General features: G+C 39.3%; 1 protein-coding gene and 1 long non-coding RNA gene across 7 annotated transcripts in view; both read right to left on the bottom strand.

Annotated features, from left to right (window-relative positions):
• LOC111569679 (kelch-like protein 29) overlaps positions 1-15,245 on the bottom strand; it is a 339,950-nt gene that overhangs the window by 39,687 nt on the left and 285,018 nt on the right. The window lies entirely within an intron of this gene.
• On the bottom strand, positions 976-14,231 carry LOC129350201 (uncharacterized). The gene is made up of 3 exons (XR_008603540.1): positions 14,003-14,231; positions 12,866-12,951; positions 976-11,589 (listed from the first exon to the last, which is right to left on the bottom strand). It is a non-coding gene; the product is annotated as an uncharacterized LOC129350201 (long non-coding RNA).

Raw genomic sequence — 15,245 nt, 5'->3', positions numbered from 1 at the left:
ATTATTTCATCATTTGGCATGTTTTTACAACATGTTTGAAAAATGGCATTTTTTTTCGACATAGTATAGTAAGGCGTTTTTTTTGCGCCAAAATTCATGATGATTTTTTTTTCAAAGAAAACCTTTCTGGAGTGTTTTTCACGGCCTCCTTTACATTATTTCATCATTTGGCATGTTTTCACAACATGTTTGAAAAATGGCATTTTTTTTCGACATAGTATAGTAAGGCGTTTTTTTTGCGCCAAAATTCATGATGATTTTTTTTTCAAAGAAAACCTTTCTGGAGTGTTTTTCACGGCCTCCTTTACATTATTTCATCATTTGGCATGTTTTTCACAACATGTTTGAAAAATGGCATTTTTTTTTCGACATAGTATAGTAAGGCGTTTTTTTTGCGCCAAAATTCATGATGATTTTTTTTTCAAAGAAAACCTTTCTGGAGTGTTTTTCACGGCCTCCTTTACATTATTTCATCATTTGGCACGTTTTTCACAACATGTTTGAAAAATGGCATTTTTTTTCGACATAGTATAGTAAGGCGTTTTTTTTGCGCCAAAATTCATGATGATTTTTTTTTCAAAGAAAACCTTTCTGGAGTGTTTTTCACGGCCTCCTTTACATTATTTCATCATATGGCATGTTTTTACAACATGTTTGAAAAATGGCATTTTTTTTCGACATAGTATAGTAAGGCGTTTTTTTTGCGCCAAAATTCATGATGATTTTTTTTTCAAAGAAAACCTTTCTGGAGTGTTTTTCACGGCCTCCTTTACATTATTTCATCATATGGCACGTTTTTACAACATGTTTGAAAAATGGCATTTTTTTTTCGACATAGTATAGTAAGGCGTTTTTTTTGCGCCAAAATTCATGATGATTTTTTTTCAAAGAAAACCTTTCTGGAGTGTTTTTCACGGCCTCCTTTACATTATTTCATCATTTGGCACGTTTTTCACAACATGTTTGAAAAATGGCATTTTTTTTCGACATAGTATAGTAAGGCGTTTTTTTTGCGCCAAAATTCATGATGATTTTTTTTTCAAAGAAAACCTTTCTGGAGTGTTTTTCACGGCCTCCTTTACATTATTTCATCATTTGGCAGGTTTTCACAACATGTTTGAAAAATGCAATTTTTTTTTCGACATAGTATAGTAAGGCGTTTTTTTGCGCCAAAATTCATGATGATTTTTTTTCCAAAGAAAACCTTTCTGGAGTGTTTTTCACGGCCTCCTTTACATTATTTCATCATATGGCACGTTTTTACAACATGTTTGAAAAATGGCATTTTTTTTCGACATAGTATAGTAAGGCGTTTTTTTTGCGCCAAAATTCATGATGATTTTTTTTTCAAAGAAAACCTTTCTGGAGTGTTTTTCACGGCCTCCTTTACATTATTTCATCATATGGCACGTTTTTACAACATGTTTGAAAAATGGCATTTTTTTTCGACATAGTATAGTAAGGCGTTTTTTTTGCGCCAAAATTCATGCTGATTTTTTTTTTTCAAAGAAAACCTTACCATAGTGTTTTTCATGGCCTCCTTTACATTATTTCATCATATGGCACGGGGTTTCCATTGTCTGGCTGGGGTTTGCTACATTGAGTGACCTAAATATGTAGCGGGCGGCAGGAATTGATGGGACTCAGAAACACCCCACAGTTTAATCATTTGTTCCTTGTATCATTTCCAACTGATAAATCACAGTCATTTGTAGTAGGATCGCAATCATGTGATCATCAGCAGGTAACTGAAACAGTGTTCACTTGTTGTCATGGTTACAGTGACGCTGTGCTGGCAGCTATATCTGACAATGGGAAATCCTTAACAAAGCCGTGGATCCAGACTATAATCCGCATCACTGTGAGCATTTAATGACCTTATGTCATTTCTGACTTCCACTGAAAATTTCATCCAAATCCGTTACTCTGTTTTTGAGTAATGTTTCACACGGACAGACAGACATACAGACAGACTCACAGACAAACGTACGCCGAACGTCACATAACTCCGCCGTTCCTTGGTGGAGAAATTAGAGAAACCACTGTTCCATTATGTAGTTTGATGTGTATTAGTACAATATGTAAGAAAAAAAATGAACCATTCTTCCTCAGGTGACTGACAGTTCCATGAAAATTACTTAAGGCCAGGTTGTATAGGACTAATATTACATGTAGATCTCATATGATTTTGAAATTACCACTTAATTCTATGTTTCATCTATCTCAAGATATTATATTAATAGGCTGCAATATAATAGCTTTTGACCTGCAAAATGTTCCATACTGCCATGTGTGGGATTTTTGATATTTTTAAATGGAGTTCTTATACTGTTTTTATACTAATGGCTTGCTTTTATAGAATCATATGTTTTAGACTAATTGCTTGCTTTTATAGAATCATATTTCTAATGTTTTACACTGTTTATGATGATGTTTTACACTGCCTATGAAGATGGAAAAATACTGAATACGGGAGGTATGCAAGAGTGGAAAAGAACTAGGTGAAAAGTTATGATGGAGACTCTGTTTCACAGATAAGAACAACTGCTGACGTTTCATCCTCCCCCACAAAGAGAGGGGAACCATCTTTAGGGCTGTGAGGTTCAGAGCATCCAGATTGGGAAAAGAAGATGGCTGCTCATATGCAAAGTAGGGGGTCAGATGCGCAGAAGACAACCAACCAGCAGAAAGACACCCTGAATGCTTCCGCACCTGTGAAACTTGATATAAGGCTGGGTCAGGGGAAGAATAGTGTGTAGACTTCGTGAACTGACAAGAACTCTGTTGTTGTCAGGGATAGAAGTTTGGATCCAGAGCTCTGTCCTATATTCAATCTGCTGTTAAATAAACATGTTTAATGAGACCTAAGTACCTTCTCCTATCGCTTCATTCAACGAATGCGCAGGAGCTATCTCACACATAGTCTGTTTTCCTGGTAGAATGAGATTTTGCTCCAACACATGTCATCCATTAAAAGTATATTTTGAATCTGAGCTTTCTGTGAATCGGCTACACAAGCCTCAAGATTTTGCATCAAAAAAATCTCTAAAATTTCATTCATAATTGCCAAAGCAGCTTTAATAACTCTTGAGCAAGAAAGAGACAAATGAAAGCTGCAGAAAATGCAAACCTGAGCACAAATCACAAAGATGCCAATTCACTAATACAATCCAAGCTCCCCTGGGTTTGGTAAAATATGGCAAGTGACCTTTGCATTTATTCCAAATGACTACAGATCTCCAAGTAATCCTGGCATTACAACTCTAGAGAGGGTTTTTGTAGCAGCGCTGGAGTACATAAACCTCAAATTATAAAGACAAATGCACATTTGAGAGGCCAGAGGTGCAAAAACCACTGATCTGCAGAGATCAGTGGAACAAAGAGTCTGATCATTCATCCTTCACTGAATGCTAGACCCCTACAGTGAGGAGATCTGGTGGCATTTTGCTGCTGTGGTTTGGGTCCATTTGTCCCTTTAGATGCAAGAGTCACTACAAATCAATACAGAGTTGTTCCAAGATGAGAATGCCTCCATCCCAAAGGCGTGAGGGGTCACTGAATGGTTTGATTAAAATTGTGTGAATCACATATTAAGACCTTCACAGTCAGCAGGTTTTAACAGACTGAACACCTAAAGGAGACCAACGTGTTATCCAGTACTCTCCAGCACCATCTTCAAAACATCAAATAAAAGAATATCTTTTGGAAAAATTGAGTTCACCCCTCTAGTAGAGTTGCAGATAATTGAAAAATCAATAGTTTGAAGCTGTTCTGGCAGCACAACACCTTAATAGGACACTTTATCTATCCATCCATCCATCCATCCATCCATCCATCCATCCATCCATCCATCCATCCATCTATCCATCCATCTTCTTCCACTTATCTGGGGTCGGGTCGCAGAGTCAGCAGACGAAGCAGGTCATTCCAAATGCCCCTACCCTTGGCGACATTTTCCAGCTCTTCCTGGGAGATCCCGAGGCGTTCTCAGGTCAGATGAGATACATAATCCCTCCAGCGGGTTCTGGGTCTGCCCCAGAGTCTCCTCCCAGTCAGATGCGTTTGGAAAACCTCCAAAGGAAGTCTCCCCGGAAGTATCCGATTCAGGTGTCCAAACCACCACCTTTCGACGTGAAGGAGCAGCGGCTGTACTCCAAACTCCCTCCGGATGTCTGAGCTTCTCACCCTATCTCTAAGGCTGAGCCCAGCTACCCTACAGAGGAAGCTCATTTTGGCCGCTTGCACCCGCGATTTCATTCTTTCGGTCACTACCCAGAGCTCGTGACCATAGACGAGGGTTGGAACATAGATGGACAGGTAAGTTGAGAGCTTCACTTTGCGGCTGAGCTCCCTCTTCACCACAACGGTCTGGTACAATGCCCGCATTACTGCTGATGCCGCACCAATCCACCTGTAGATCTCTCGCTCCATTTTCCCATCACTCGTGAACAAGATCCTGAGATACTGGAACTCCTTCGCTTGGAGAAGCAACTCCCCCTCAACCCGGAGGGAGCGAGCCATCGGTTTCCGACAGAGAACCATGGCCTTGGACTTGGAGGTCCTGATCCGCATCCCCGCCGTTTCACACTAAACTGCAAATCACTCCAGTGCTGCTGAAGGTAACGGTCTGAGGAATCCAACAGAGTCACATCATTTGCAAAAAGCAGAGACGCGATCCTGAGATCCCCAAACTGGACACCCTCCTCCCCCCAGCTGCACCTCGAGATCCTATCCATGAAGACCACAAACAGAATCGGAGACAAGCGGCAGCCCTGGCAGAGTCCAACACCCACTGGAAACGTGTCTGACATCATGCTGTTTTTTTCTTTAATTTGTCACCTGCCTGTATATAAATAACAGGTTTATTTATGTGTTAAATTAAAGTGTGGGAGCAAATTATCTCAATTGCACATCTATTTGCAAGCTTGAGGTTAGTGGACTGGTTCAAACTCCAGCAGCAATGTCTATATTGCCCCATATATATTATATATTATATATTTTAGCATAATTACTGATGTATCTACCTGGTGCTGTAGAGTAGATTTCAATAGTTTAATTGCTGTACAAACATGAAAGTGGTGTTATAATTTTTCTCCTATTGGACAGTCATTCCTTTCCAACTTCTCGACCACATGTGCCGTTCTTGCAGAAGAAGCGACTCCCTACAAATATGTGACCTGTTTCTGTCGATGAGGCAACTTTTCTAAACACAGCCAGTTTCCAGCAAACGTTGCTCAAACAGAAGTAAATAGAACATTTGTCGGGAACTATTTCTGGAGGCAGATTAATACACATTATTTGTCCTTGTCACTGTTTACGGCAGCAGGAGGGTGTTGGTGGAATCAACTAAAAATAAACAACATGTTCGGATAATTAAGTGACATGTCAAATGGAACAAAGAGGAAGGTACTTTATACACAGACAGTACTCATTACTCTGATTATTGTTTTTTTGGGTCTTTTCAAGGCATTCAGATCCTTTACTTAGGTAAAAATACCAACATATAAAAGGGAAAATAATCTACAGATTTGGAAAAATCCTCCTTTTGTAAAAGGACTTAATTTAGCAGCAAAATGCAGTTAAAGTATTGTAGTGAAAGTCACATTTTGGTCCCTCTGACTGATATATTACTAAATGTGCCATCAATAGATTATTAATAGTGAAGCATCGGTGTCGACTGCATCTTAGTGTGGTTGCTTCTGCAGGTGGAGCTTCTACTTTATATTCAGTTATATATAGGAACAGATCATCTTTGGTTTTTGGTGAGATATTGAACCATTTGAGCATTTATTGAAACAAAACCAAGCGATCGGTTTGGGGGGGCTGATGGAGCTGTTACAACTCAGACATCTGAAATACGAGCAGACTAAAGAAGAAGAATATTTTGAGCGAAGTACCTCAAATGTACAATAAAGTACATTATTTGAGTAAATATACTGACTTGCTTTCCACCACTGCTTTGTAAAACACAGTATTTTAGATGTTCCTCCTTTAAAACTGCCGTGACGCTGCCTGTCAACAGAAAACTGGCAAACCAATGTGATTTTAATGTCATTCTGAAAATCGGGAACATGTGTCTGGACGTGGGCTTCGTCAGCTAAGAATATGTCACTCTGAGATGACGTCTTTGCATTCAAGCTGAGAAAATGTGGCACATAAGAAGCCGCACCGGCCCTCGGGCTTTCACTTTGTAACATTAACTAGGATACATACATCTGAGTCACAGACCATAAAAATTAATGGATGCAGTAAAGTGTCAGGCGTGATCAGGCTGCCGCTGGATTTGCCTTGTGTGTGTTTGCCTTTTTTTTCCCTTCTGATTATGGAGCAACATGGAAAAGATTCCAGCATCCATCAGTAAGTGTGATATAATGTGATACAGGAGGTCAGGCAAGAATAAAACACCTGCTGCATGTTGTTGCAATGCTGACAGTTTGTATTTAGCCCTTTTCCTGCCTCTAGATGCCAATGAAAGCCACTGATTTCAGAGAAAATGCTTCCCCTTTAATGGTAAGAACACATGTATTTGTCCTTCCTAATCATAGATTCTATAAAAAACATGAATATAGCCTCTGGGTTTGAAAAGTAAAGGCAATACATAAGTGACATAAGCTGGTTGCAGCGATGAGAAAATTAGCATACCTTCCACTAGGTTTTAATAGTCACTTTACTGTCTCAATTAATAGTGTGAAGACTTTTTCAGTCCAACATGATTTGTCCTGGGGGATAAAACTACAGTGATGGGTTCTAGCAATCAAAATTAGTTTGAAACTTCTTTGATAGTTTCACTGAAATGCATTAATGCAACCCGCCATGAAAACACACAAAAAAAATACAAAGTTCTGCTGCATGAACAAAACAAACTTGCCTCCTCCGTGGCTCATAACAGTCTACCATATCACTTGATAATGGAGCTCCTTCTCCCTGTCTACGTTTCCCCATAGTTTCTGTACAGGTCTCCTAAGGTGCGCTAGTTTGCCACTGCCTGGGTCTCATGAACCTCCTCTGGTGGAAGCTGCAGGTCTTGAGGACAGCGGTTGCTCTTATGGGATGAGCTTTACAGCATGAAAACATCCTACACCGCTGCCTAAACAACAGACTCCCTGCAGCCTTCTCTAAGGGCTGAAGGACTTCATGTCGGGGTGAACAAAGGTCGGTGCAGGATCCCTTTCCGATGACACCCGGTGTAGTCCAGCCACTCTGAATTATAACATCAGGGTGATGCAGAAGCTTCACCCTGGTCGCCCTTCAGGCTTTAATTGCATTTTTATCTAATGTGCTTTAAGGTGAGATCATTCGGTTTTCCTTTTTCATTTTTGTTTCTGTGTGTTTTTCATTGTTGTGTTAACATCAAAAGCATTACCTTGGTGATAAATAGGCTAAGGTGGTTACATTCAATTTAAAGTGCTAAAATCCAAAATGAATCTTAATATTAAAATTACAAATGGTTAAAAATTATCAACCAAAATGAAAGATTTTATCATGACACATTTCTCAGCTGCATCGCCCAGCCCGAAATAAGGGATTCACTTTGTAAATCAAGGCCCCATTTAGTGTGAAGTAAACATTAAAGCAGGGTCTGTTTCAAGGCCGAGACAGCTTGTGATTGATGGATTAGTATTATATCAGTGTGCTCCGTCAGATTCACCGCTTATTTATTAGGTCTAGTTCCAAAAGGACAAGATGGCGACGACCAACTGCAAAACTCAACGCTTCAGAACAGGAGTCCACAAATCAACAGGCCTTTTATAAATACTCTATGTCCCCAACAAAACTATGGATGAATGGATTATTTTTACTCATTATGCCTGAATTTTCTTCATAAATCTACCGTAAAGAGATGCAGAAAAGGCACAAATTTGTGCAAAAAAATCACAAGAATGCAGAAAATTAAGTGTTAGATGCCCATATTCAAGCTGTATCTACAACCATGATGCTTGACCACAAAACCTCCATCTTTGACCACACAGACCAACTGTCTCCAAAAAACACACAAATGATAGAATCTAATCATCAAGCAGGCGCCTTCAGCATCGCAGCCACTTCACTAATACGGTTAACTGCAGTGTGAATGATGAACCTGGCTTCCCTCCATACTTGTCTCTCTTTCTCACACACATGCGATAAACCGTAATGGATGGGCTGTCAGTCATGGAGATACTGACATGTATCATTTCCCCTGAGATACAAACTACAGCATTTATAGAGTGAGAAAAGAGAGAGGGGAGGAAAAAGGGAAGAAAAAAAACCGCCTCGCTCAGATAACAAAACCACTCCGACTCTATACACCCCAGCACTGACAAAAAGATCCATTAAGAGGCAGAAGAGTGCATCATGCTGCAGTTACAGCCACACTGGAATGGCATACAAACACTGACTGTTTAACAATAGCGACAGTATCCTGCACACTTACTGTTAAAAGCATTCAGCGGTGGAAGATGGTGCACAAATAGGCAGAAAAAACCACACTAACAGAGCCTGCATTCATTCAAGTTGTTAACCAAGCTTACAGCATACAGGTCCACAGCGTATAACCTTTAAAAAGTGAGTGTGTGCACTGGAATGCAATAGAAGTTTGGTAAAAAAAAAAAAAAAAAAAAAAAAGCAACAAATTCATCGCCTGCAGAAAGGAGCTGATGCTCTAGATTCTATCGAGCAGCAACTCATGCCCTTAAGTTACAAATTCACATTAATCCCTGCAACACCCCGGCTATCTATCTCACTCGCATGAACACTATCTCGCCGTCTCTCTCATGCATTCTCTTCCTGCTGCCTGCACTCACCCTCAGATACATGTGTGCACTTCAGTGCGCAGAGCAAAAAAAACAGTGTGCAAATCTGCCACGTTTTTAAAAGAAAATCTGTCAGTTTGTAACCACATCAAAGTTTTTCAGGGTGTTGAGAGGTTGGCTTTGTTTAGCGAAACATCTCCACCAGTATGGATTGAGGGATGCATTGTAACAAGCGTAGATGATCTCTCAACTTTTTGTTTGACACCTAAATAAACTCTAAAGTCACTTTGTCCAACGCTTTGACGTGTGAACTAATACTTGAAACACTAACAGGAGAATTTTGCGCATGATTAAATGCAAATCACACTCATCAGCAACAACACTAACCTTCTGAACTCACAGCAGTTTCTGTATGTTTTTTTGCTCCTGTCACATTTTTACTTACTGCAATATAAAGTTATGCACCTCTATGGAAGCAGCACAACCATGGCTAGAAGTAGAAAGAACTCAAAAATGCATTTTGTATGACACTGTTTAAATGCCATAAATCATACAAAAAAGATGCATTTCTTCAATTTTCTATTTCCCAAAACTGATTTTTCTAAGTGTCCGCAAATGCTGGAAAAAATATGGTTGCTCTACATACTATAAAAATTGTACAAGTTATATTTTTAATTTATTTACATACTTGTCTCTTAACTGCTACACTGCCTGCAGTTCAGCTGAAAAGTATATGAATTTTGCCACTTGGTTGTTACTAGTCACTACAGGCTTCTTGGTAGCAACAAGGAGTGTAGAATTTTTTAGTTTCATGCAGAATTTGGTAAAAGTGTCAATTTTTTTTGCAAAATTTCAAACAAGACATGTAGAATTAAGTGATTTTGATGAAATACATTAACTTTAAGCTTAGGTTTGGCCATTTCCCATGAAAATATGACAATTCTTTCTGTTTTTACAATTTCCGGCTCTGAAAAATAGTGTGACTTTTGGTGATTTCTTTAAAAGATAACATGACTTTCCAACCCACTTGTGCATGTTGGGGTTCAGAGGGTTAAAATCACCTGGCTAAAACTGTGTAGATCCCCTTCGTACTTTCAAAACAAAAGCACTGACCGGTCAGGTCATGACTACACGACCTTTGGTGTCCTGTGGTGTTAGGCACCGGGACGTTGGCAGCAGATCTTTTGGGTCCTGTGGGTTGCAAGGTTGGGCTTCCATTGGGATGTGGGGAGTTTGGAGGCCAGGTCAACACCTTTTCGACGTTTCCCTGCCATAGGGGGTGTGCGCTTGGTTTGAAATGATGCCGAGGTGGGTGGTAGATGTCAAAGTAACATCCACATTAATGCCAGGAGTCAAGCAAAGGTGGTGAACTCATGTCAAAAGCTGGAGGGCTAACAAGCCTGTCGTACGTGCCTCCTGTAACAGTTTTCACTGACCGTATATATATAGAGAGATCTGAGCATCTGTCCAGAAAATGTGGGATGAATTTTCAGCAGCAAAGATGTTTCTGAATGATCATAGAAATGGCCTGCTAAAATATTATAGGAATACTACAGGAGCCAGTACTTGTCCCTTAAAGATCATAGTCGGTGCACAGGGAGATGTGTGATAGGTCAAGTTAACTTTATAGTTCGGTAATTCAGGTTATGGATAGGAAGGACAAGAAGAGATCTGAAACTGTCCTGTGCTAGTGTGTGTTTAAGTAAGAAAGAGAGATGCTAATGTTAGCATTTAGCCCAAAGCTGTTGTCATCAGAGCAGAAGATCTGAAGACATCCACACGGTAGTTTGGTTCCTGTAATGCCACTGGAACCGGCATGAGGAGAGAAGAAGTGCATGTGTGTGTGAGAGCGTCGATCCTTCATAGCCCTCTGTTTCCTGTCAGAAGTAATGAACTGAGAGGTTGTGATTTGGCTGGAGGAAAACAGGGCTAGTGTGTGTGAATCAGCTCCAGCCTGGAAGGCATTCAAAACAATCTGCACACAGATATAGGCATCATTTGCTTGCATTAACATTTTTCACATTTGCCAAGAATATTCATTAGCAGCGAGGTGGGGGTAAAATCTCAGTCGCACGGCATAAACGTCTCTGTAGGGTCCAGGTAGAGGGGAAAAACGGGGCAGAATTTGCTGCTGATCTTTCATTTTCGAGCACAATTCAAACGTGTGCTTCGCATGTGGACTGTTCTGACAAAGGAAGCTGCCGATAGCGACTGCTCATTCATCTGTGACTTCCTCTTTGCATATTTGCTTGTATCTCATCCAAAATGCTTCAGTCACACTGAGGCACTGTGAGGACGCAAACGAGTAAAGAAAGGAAACCAGGGAAAGGAGACAGCGATAATATTTTTTGCATGAATGTGCCTGTCTGTCTGCATGTTTATGGTGTCAGATGATGGAGGCATGTAGCAGTGAGCAGGAGTGAGAACATCCATTTTGAAGAGGGAGGAGCAGTGAGAGTGGGTGTTGGAGGACAGAGTCTATCTGTGTTGTGTCAGCTGCCATCTGTGTGTCAGAGCACATCACACAAACTGTGAGGCCGTCGCCCACACCTCCAGTATCACCCTGCTGTCTGCTGGGTGCCAACACTCACACAATCACGTCTTCAAACTATTCCTCAGATGTGCACATTTCGGTTTGCTGCCCTTCTACACATGTTGACATCTAGTAATGATGCATGTATGCAGGGTGTGTGGACACGAGAGAGCTGAGCACATGTATGTTGTTCCTGAGGCCAGCGTTGTGGTTTTTTTTTTTTTTTTAAACATTTTCACACTCTAAACCCAAAGCAATTTTGTGTATTTTTTGCTCCTGTCACTTTTGTACTCTCAGGCTTCACAGCAATATACAGTCCTGCACCTGTAACAGAACAACCAAGAAATAAAGAAACCTCAGAAACATCTTCAGTGCAGCATAGCAAAATAGAGCATTATTAAAACAGGAAAAAATACTATACATGTTACTATTTACATTTTTGTGATTGCTACAAACTCTGCATTTTCTATTCTACTGTGCAGAAAAGATGTTTCACCATGCTGAATGTATCTTCAACAACTTACTCCTCTGTATACCATTTTTGAGCAACACTACATTTATTTTATTGCGCAAATATGTTTTGTTTTCCTCTAAAAAAACTTGTTTCAGCTCTGCTTTGTGCCAGCAGTAGGGTTGTTTTTGGTGGCCTGTTTTTAGTTTTAGTCTAGTCTTTGTGTCAAGCTGACATTTTAGTTTTTATTAGTTTTAGTCACGTTCATTCTCTTTTTCGTCTAGTCAAGTTTTAGTCGACTAAATGTCTGAGCATTTTAGTCTTATTTTAGTCAGAATAACCTATGACTATTGTCGTCTAGTTTTAGTCGATGAAAACTGATGACATTTTAGTCTAGTTTTAGTCATTGAAAATTATGTTCTACTCTCTTTTTAGTAATGCAATTCTATTTAACCCAATCAATATAGTATAATTTCCTTGTACAGTATAGACAAAACCATTTTTTTCTTTTAGTCAAACCCATTTCACAAATTAAACATGGTTATCTTATTATTATATTATTGTTAACTTATAAACTCAAGAATATACTCACTCCAGACATGGAAGATGCTCTGGTCAACACATTTATTTTACCAACCAAATTGTAGGTACACACACATAAATTTAAATAAAATAAATAAATAAAACAGCATCACATGACTGGCAGAAAAAAAAATACATTCAAGTTTAACATAAAGAGAAATAAAGTGCATGAATGCAATTCACAACAATAACATAATAAAATGTGTGTGTCTGTCTTGCTTGTAAACTGAAACTGAAAAGAACACCACAACTGATGGCACTGACTGCATACAACAGCAGCAACTATGTCAACTGTAACCTCCTGAATGTCTTGTTTTAAAACTGGTTGCCACATAGCAAAAAAATTCTGTGTGCTGTGGCCAGCTTTTGTTTGATCTTTTCTTTCTCTACATTTTGTCAATCAAGTTTAAAATTTTATGTCTTTTTGGCACTTTGAACTTTTTGTCCATTTTTGCCATCATGGCAATGAACTCATCTTTAACAATTCGTGCTGGAAGTTCTGTGCAGCCTATCCACTGTGCTATCCCCTCCTCTTTGGTCTGTTGCTCTGGGGAATTGTCACTGTACCTCCTTGTGGCAAAGAAATCCTGAGCACTAGTTGGCTTGTCCATCTTCTAGGGTGGGACTTGCTTCACTGATGCTCTATCTTGAATCTAGCACAGGAATAGATACAATGTCAGGACGGTGCAGCCTCTGGAACTGTTGTAAATATTAGGCAGCATAAATTCTTGCCATGATTTTTATCTTGGTAAATCAACCTTTGAGTGAGTGACTTGACCGTCCGTCAAAGAAAAAAAGTTACATAATCAAAACAGAAGTAGTAATAAACTAAGCAGGGAGGCATGTTAATGCAAATGCCATTTGTTTAAATGTATTCAATATGGTATTCAAAATCATGTTGTTGATGCCAAATTCAGTTCAATGTGATGGCTATGTGAATAACAAAACGCATTGACTAAATTAGCTCCCAGATAAAGCTAATAGATATATGTGTTGCTGTGGATACACAAGAATATAAAAGAATATAACAGTTCTCACAAACTATATTTAGCAGATATTTTGGAGAAACCCAGTTTACACTCTTATGTACACAAACAAATACACACGATAATCGCACACATGCTAGTCTCTCTCTCTGTCTCACACACACATGCTAGTCACACACATGCTAGTCTCTGTCTCACACACACACATGCTAGTCTGTCTCACATACACACATGCTAGTCTCTCTCTGTCTCACACACACACATGCTAGTCTCTCTCTCTGTCTCACACACACACATGCTAGTCACACACATGCTAGTCTCTGTCTCACACACACACATGCTAGTCTGTCTCACATACACACATGCTAGTCTCTCTCTCTGTCTCACACACACACATGCTAGTCTTTCTCTCTGTCTCACACACACACATGCTAGTCTCTCTCTGTCTCACACACACACACATGCTAGTTTCTCTCTCTGTCTCTCACACACACATGCTAGTCACACACATGCTAGTCTCTGTCTCACACACACACATGCTAGTCTCACACATGTTAGTCTCACACATGCTAGTCACACACGTTTGTCTCAGTCTTTTCATCTCCAGTGGCTAACGTCTAACATTAAAGCTAACGTTAAAATGTGACATATTAACCACAGCCTCATGACTTTGCGTGAGCTTTCAAAAATAGAAAGTAACGTTAATGTCGTAACTTACCTCGATTTCACCATGGAAGCTCGAAATGCCTTTTTAAGTTTGTCGTGTTTTTCCCCGTTATTTTGTGGCCGCATTTCTCCCCGTCTTTTTCCACGACACATTCCGTTTTGTTTTCCACTTGTATGTAAACAAAGTATGTCCATATATCGCTTCTTCGTTTTCTCCCCAGCTGCCAGAAAGCTGGGGAACAGTGCCCGGCCATGATCCCACCGCAGATGCATCTAAACAATGCCGCGAGTGGAGATAGAGGAAGTGACGTCGCCTGCGTCAGCGCAGTGCGACGTCACTTCCTGGGGAACAGAAATACTGCAAAATAATAAACGCGACTAAACATTTAAATGTTATTTCGTCTCGTCTCGTTTTGGTCAACGAAAATGAAGAGACATTTCAGCAGAGTTTTTATTTTGTAAACCGAATGTCGTCTCGTTTTTATTCGTCAACAATATTGTATTATATATTTTATTATAGTTATCGTCACATAACCACCATTTACGTTTCGTCTCGTCTCGTTTTCGTCAAGTGATAAAGGTTCGTTGACGACGATATTTCGTCATAATTTTCGTTGACGAAAGCAACACTAGCCAGCAGACCCTGAATTTCATACCAAAAGTCACTGAATTTGTGTCACGTGACTGTTGGCAGATGAGGCAGTTGAGGCTTTTTGGTTGTGTTGAGGAGCAGAGAATTTTTGATGGCAATTTTTTTGGCATTATTAAAATATAAAATGAACAGAATATAGTGGTTTTGTTGAAATTTGTGGCTTAGATTTAACCTCCTAAGAGCTGGCGTCCACAAATGTGGACATAATCTATTTTTTCAAAGAGCATGTTGTTCATAATTATAATACTAATAACAATAATAAAAATATTTATAATAATAACACCAACAATAATAATAATAACAGTGTAAATATAGATATAATATAAACATAATAAACATCATAATCATGTATGAGATATTATCCAATTATTATATTTATTGGTTACTCCTTATCCCAAATAACCAGAAGAAATCTAAAATGTAAGCCCAACCAAAGCTCGGGTCTTAACAGGTTAAAAAATTTTCCTGATGAAACAGCGTGTCACATGTGATTTGTTCAAGGATTGGTGGAAAGCTGAAAAATCAAATAATTCCTCATGTTTTTAAAAATTTTGACTCTGATAAAGGACATCAATTTGTCATTTTTTAAAAAAGATAACATGCCCTTAAACCTGCTAGAAGCTTTTGGGTTTCAGAGCATTAA

The sequence above is a fragment of the Amphiprion ocellaris genome, chromosome 12 (genome assembly GCF_022539595.1).
Source record: "Amphiprion ocellaris isolate individual 3 ecotype Okinawa chromosome 12, ASM2253959v1, whole genome shotgun sequence".
Lineage (NCBI taxonomy): Eukaryota > Metazoa > Chordata > Actinopteri > Pomacentridae > Amphiprion > Amphiprion ocellaris.
The sequence above is the reverse complement of the archived record's forward strand: the minus strand, read 5'-3'. Positions and strand labels throughout refer to the sequence as shown.